General features: G+C 39.3%; 1 pseudogene; it reads right to left on the bottom strand.

Annotated features, from left to right (window-relative positions):
• Positions 1 to 4,368: 4,368 nt before the first annotated feature.
• On the bottom strand, positions 4,369 to 5,328 carry LOC129008589 (olfactory receptor 10Q1-like; annotated as a pseudogene).
• Between the last annotated feature and the right edge of the window lie 993 nt (positions 5,329 to 6,321).

The raw sequence follows: 6,321 nt of genomic DNA, 5'->3' as shown, positions 1-6,321 counted from the left end.
GCCTGGTGGGAGGTGGTTTGATGATGGAGGGTGGATTTTTCATGAACGGTTTAGCAACATCCCCTTGGTGCTGTTCTTGTGAAAGTGAGTGAGTTCTCATGAGACCTGGTTGTTTAAAACTGTGCAGCATCTCCAGTCAATGGAATATTGGAGTATACATGTCAAAATAAAGACCAGTATTACCCTTTAGGAATATTCTTGGTGCTCAAAATAATTTTCCAACAAATACGAAGTTCCCTAAACACCGTCCTCTGAGCCTCCTGTTTCAAGTTTATTCCCATTATATCTGTCATAGCAAGGTTCAGCCCAAGTCCCAAATTCTTATTGCCCTGGAAAACTGAGACTATACTTATATTTTATATGCAAAAAAGGAGGCTCTGGTACCTTGGCTTGGATAAAGGAACAATGAAAGACATTTAATTTTCTTTTGTTACTTTCCTCTCTTACTTTAAAAATAACTCCCTCATTATGGTTTTCCAGAATTTGAAGAAAGCATACATATTCACTCAACATACCATAAAAATTTCATAGGTTTTGAGCATGTACCTGCCCAGATATTATCTTGCCATATTAAATTCTGCTAATTTAAAAAATATTTGTTCTTATTATATTTATCTTTTTCTCATTTTCCTTGGTATATTAGATCTTTACAAAGGAACATATGTTTGATATGTACTCTTTGAGATGTGACTATGACTCTAGGTGATAATTACACAATCTTAAGTTTCACCCATTTAGAGTTTGGTTCACCATTGATTGATGATTAAACATATTTATGTGTAATATGATGTGTCCAACACTGTTCTAAGTTTTGGGGATACAAAGATGAATGAAACAGGCAAGATTCACTTTATATCTAGTGAAACAGATAATCAACAGGTTAAATAAGTAAATAAGATATTATCAGACAGTGATAAACTCCATGGAGAAAATACAACAAGTTAATGGGATAGAGAATGATTAGAAGAAGAGGTCATGAAAAGCATCTTCTTTGAAGAGGTGACATTTGTGATGAAATCTGTAAACTAAGAAAAAAAAACAGCTATGAAATTATGGAGAAAAGCAGTTCAAACAAAGGGGAAAGGTAATAGAACTTGTAAAGGACTTGAACCTGGAAGAAAGTCAGCATGTCTGAAACAACAAGCTACTAAAATTTGATTATGCATATTTGATTATGAGGATTTTGAAAATCCTATTGTCAGATATCTTTATGAAGAAACTGAGATCCAGAGAAATTACTTGATTTGTGTGAAGTGCCCAAAAAGTCTGACAAAAATAGAACCAACTCTGTTCTTCTGATTTTATCCAATACTTCCCTCTGACTATCCAGCAGTAAAACCCAGTGACTTTTTAGGACCTTAAAGAAAGTGAGTGGAGAATTAGAAGATACTTAGGAGGACAAGTATCTATTCATTTAAACAATGACACACTGCTTTCAATAACTAATTAGACTAAGGATTTAATATTTTTCTAAAGATTAAAACTAATGAGAATGATCCCATTTCTTAGTATATATACAAAGGAAATAAAATCAGCATGTTGAAGAGATGTCTGCAGGCCCATGTTCATTGCAGCACTGTCCACAATAACCAAGATATGGAATCAATCTAAAAAAGGCAGTTACCAGAGTCTGGAAGCTGGGGAGGAATGGAGAAAAGGGAGATTTTGATCGAAGGGTGTAAAGTTTCAGTTAGACTGGAAGAATAAGATTTATTGATCTATTGTAATATATGGTGACCACAATTAATAATAATGTACCATGTATTTCAAAATTGCTAAACGAATAGATTTTAAACATCCTCACCACAAAAAAATAATAAGTTGGTGAGATGATGGATATGTTAACTAGCTTGACTTAATCTTTCTACTGTATACAATAGTCTTCCCTTTTTCATGTTTTGCTATCTGAGGTTTCGGTTACCCATAGGCAACTGAGGTCTGAAAATATTAAATAGAAAATTCCAGAAATAACTCAAAAGTTTTAAATTGCATGTTGTTCTGAATAGCATGATGAAATTCCCCAATCCAGGATGTCAATCATCCCTTTGTCCAGCATATCCACACTGTACGTGCTACCTTCTTGGTAGTCACTTGTTAGTTGTCTCATGTATAAGATCAACTGTTGCTGTATCCCAGTGCTTGTGTTCAAGTGACCCTTATTTTACTTAATAATGGCCTCCAAAGTGCAACAGTTGCAATGCTAGCATATTGTTGTAACTGTTCTGTTTTGCTATTAGTTATTGTTGTTAACCTTTTTTGTGCCTAATTTAAAATTAAACTTTATCATAGGTATATATGTATGAAAGAAACATAGCATAGCATATATAGGGCTCTGTCTATCCATGGTTTTGTGCATTCAATGGGGATCTTGAAATGTATCCCCTTTAGATAAGGGGGGATTACTGTATACATATCTCAAAAGACCATGCTGTATCTCATAAATATATGCAACTATTTATCAATAAAAAATTAAAACACAATAAGAATGAGAATTTCTTGAAACTAAATATATATTGTATTTAAGACTCAGTTGATGGCTTTAAGTTTCAAAGCAGTATTTCACATGACGAGTTTCTATTTCCCATTTTTTTTTTTTTTTTTTGAAATACAGTCTTGCTCTGTTGCCCAGGCTGGAGTGCAATGGCACAATCTCAGCTCACTGCAACCTCCGCCTCCTTGGTTCAAGCGATTCTCCTGCCTCAGCCTCCCAAGTAGCTGGGACTGCAGGCGCACGCCACTGTGCCCGGCTAATTTTTGTATATTTAGTAGAGACAGGGTTTTACCATGTTGGCCAGGCTGGTCTTGAACTCCTGACCTCATGTGATACTCCTACCATGACCTCCCAAAATGCTGGGATTACAGGCGTGAGCCACCATGCCCAGCTGATGAGTTTCTATTTCTATAGTTAACTATTGTTACAAGCCTTTCCTTAGAGTTTGGTATAGAAGAAACATAATACCATTGAGATTTAAACTTATATCAGATTCTTTGTCATCTTCTGGGCTGTGATGGCTAGTTATATGTGTTATCTTTGCTAGTCTAGACACTCCTGTGAGATTATCTTTCAGATGAGATTAATATTTAAATCAGTAGATTTGGGTAAGCAAATTACCCTCCATAATGCTAAAGTCCATGGTGTGATGTGGCAATAGGGATATGCAAAATATCACTATTGGATACATCCAATAAAATATTTATAAGAGGCAAAGTTCTGGGTGAACGTGCATATAATACTTTCACATACTATTGTCAAACTAATGAGTATAATGAAATTGACTGGCTGCTTCTATTACATAATTTCACTAGACCAAGTGGAAAAGAAAGGATGAGTTTAGGAGCTCAAATTCTAAGCTCAAGCACTGCATAAATGGTGTAAAAACTTGTATGTCTGTCCTCAAAGTGACCCATATCTCCTGTAGTGGTAAAACTGAGGTTTCTGATAACCAAATGCAGAATCTCATGCTGTGAATTGGTGATTTACAATGCATATCGAATTCCCATCCTTGTAAGATGTGTACTGTTAAAGTGAGGGCATGAATTGAGAAGAAATGGGCTCTAGAAAATTGAAATGGGGACATATGAGAGGATTCTGATGAAGCTGGGAATATAGAACCCCTGAATTCTGGTGAGTCTTTTGCCAGTAAAGCAGCCACTTCACCCTTGAGTGAGATTAACTCTACTTTTTCTCTAATGGCATCCCCTGAGGTAACTGCCTTATAGGACAATAGGACCGACTCCCACAATTCCTCTTTGCTTTTATTTATTTACTTTAGAGAAGGTCTCACTCTGTTGCCCAGGCTGGAGTGCAGTAGTGCGATCCCAGCTCACTGCAGCCTCAACTTCCTAGGCTCAAGTGATCTCCCACCTTAGCTTCCCAAGTAGCTGGGAATACAGGCATGTGCCACCATGCCCAGCTACTTTTTATATATTTTTTTGTAGAGATGGGGTTTCACCATGTTGCTCAGGCTGGTCTCAAATTCCTGGGCTCAAGTGATCCGCCCACCTTGGCCTCCCAAAGTGCTGTGATTACAGGTGTGAGCCACAACACCTGGCCCCTCTTTGCTTTCACCGCCACAGTCACATAAGCCAATTTCTTAAAATAAATTTTTCCCTTTATATTGCTTTAGAGGAAAGGTAAAATTATAAATTTGGAGTTAAATGAATGATAGCAGTCTACACTTTTTGGAGTTTTAAGGTTTTGGGAGACCTTTTTTAAAAATAAGAATGATCTGTAGCAACTAAGTGCATCAGGCACAGAGAATTAATGAAAGTCCAAACTCTGATACAATAAAGGCAAATCTAGCATTTGGATGGAAGAGTTTTACCATTGTCCCATGCCCAGGTGCCCCTTTCAGTCTCTTGGAGCCTTCAGAAGGACTCAGATGTCCCTTTGGTACTGAGCACTTTTTTCAGGGCACCTTTGACATCCTTGTTCCTAAGGGTGTAAATCAAAGGGTTGAGTAATGGTGTGATAAAGGTGTAAACAAGGGCAAACTGGCGGTCCTCATCTGCAGAGGAGCTGGACTGGGAACGCAAGTATGCCAAGGTACAGCAGCCATACTGCAGCAGGACCACGGTGAGGTGGGAGCAGCAGGTGGAGAAGGCCCGGCGGCGGCCCTCAGCAGAACGGATGCGCAGGATGGCACAGGTGATGAACACGTAGGAGATGCAGATGAGCAAGAAGGGGACGGTCAGCACGAGGATGCTCACGACATAGAGGACAGCCTGGTGCACGCAGATGGCAGCGCAGGCCAGGCGCAGGACGGGAGGTACATTGCAGAGGAAGTGGTTAATTTCCTGGTGGTGGCCGCAGAAGGGCAAGGTGAAGATTAAGGCGGTGAGCTGCAGGGAGAGGAAGAGGGCCAGGCCCACGGCGCCGCCCAGCATCTGCACGCACAGCTTGCAGGTCATGATGAGGGTGTAGTGCAAAGGGTGGCAGATGGCCACATAGTGGTCATAGGCCATGATCGCCAAGAGGAAACAGTCAGCACCACCAAGTGTGAGAAAGAAGAACATTTGGGCCCCACATCCAGCCTATGGAATGGGCTTCTGGGCCCCCAAAATGTTGGAAAGCATCAAGGGCACCACAACGGTGGTGCAGCAGATCTCTACAAAGGACAGGTTGGAGAAAAAGAAATACATTGGGGTTCGGAGAACGCTGTGTGTGCACACAACCCAGATGATGGCTGTGTTGCCACAGAGGATCATCAAGTAGAAGAGGAGGAAGAGAAGGAAGAGAAGAACCTGAAATTCAGGGACTGTGGTGAACACACGGAACACAAACTCAGTGGGGCCAGACTGGTTGAAGACAGGTTTCCACACAAGCATGCCTTGTGCAAAAGCACTGAGCCGTCCTTGACTGAGTTGCTTTATTGCCTGAGTAAAATTAAGAGGGATGACTTTGTTTCTGAGGTGGGAATTACCTAATTGTCATTGAGATTCCCTTTTTTTTTTTTTTTTTGAGACAGGGTTTCACATTGTTACCGAGGCTGGAGTGCAGTGGCATGATCACAGTTCACTGCAACCTCTACTTCCCAAGCTCAGGTGATTCCCCCACCTCAGCCTCCTGAGTAGCTAAACTACAGGCCCACTCCACTATTCCAGTTAATGTTTATATTTTTTGTAGAGATGGAGTCTTTCTTTCTTGCTCAGGTTGGTCTCAAACCCCTGGGCTCAAGCTATCCTCCAGCCTCAGCCTCCTGGAGTGCAGGGATTACAGGTATGAGTCACTGCACCCAACCTGATACTCTAATTGTAATTAAACATAGGGAATTATTTTCCTCCGAAATCTTCATGTGTATTTTCTTGAAGAGAAAGAAACAGATTTCTAAAGTGTTTCAACATTACACTTTAAAATATAAGTTTACTTTAAAATATAAGTTTAAGATAGTAGAACAGTGGTTACTAGGGGAGTGAGGGTTACTAGGAGATAGGATAGGTAAGTCCAAAGGTATAAACTTGCAGCTGTGTAGGATGAATAAGTGCAGGATCTAATGCATATATAGCATGAGGATTATAGTTAATATTGTAGTATGCACTGAAAATTTGCGAAGAGAGTAGATTTTAGTTGCTCCTACCATAAAAAAGTGCCAACTATGTGAGGTGATGGATATGCTAATATGCTTGAATATACTACATAATTCACTATGTATATGTATATCAAAATATCATGTTGTACACCTTAAATATACACAATAAAATGTAATAAACATAGATTTATGAGTTAGGTCTCTGTTTCTGCTAAAGTTTCATAATTGTATAACGGTAAACATCTATAGATAAAATATTAGATGATTCAATCATTCTTATTAATCCCAGTGT

Source organism: Pongo pygmaeus, chromosome 9 (assembly GCF_028885625.2).
Source record: "Pongo pygmaeus isolate AG05252 chromosome 9, NHGRI_mPonPyg2-v2.0_pri, whole genome shotgun sequence".
In the NCBI taxonomy this organism is placed as follows: Eukaryota; Metazoa; Chordata; class Mammalia; order Primates; family Hominidae; genus Pongo; species Pongo pygmaeus.
The sequence above is the reverse complement of the archived record's forward strand: the minus strand, read 5'-3'. Positions and strand labels throughout refer to the sequence as shown.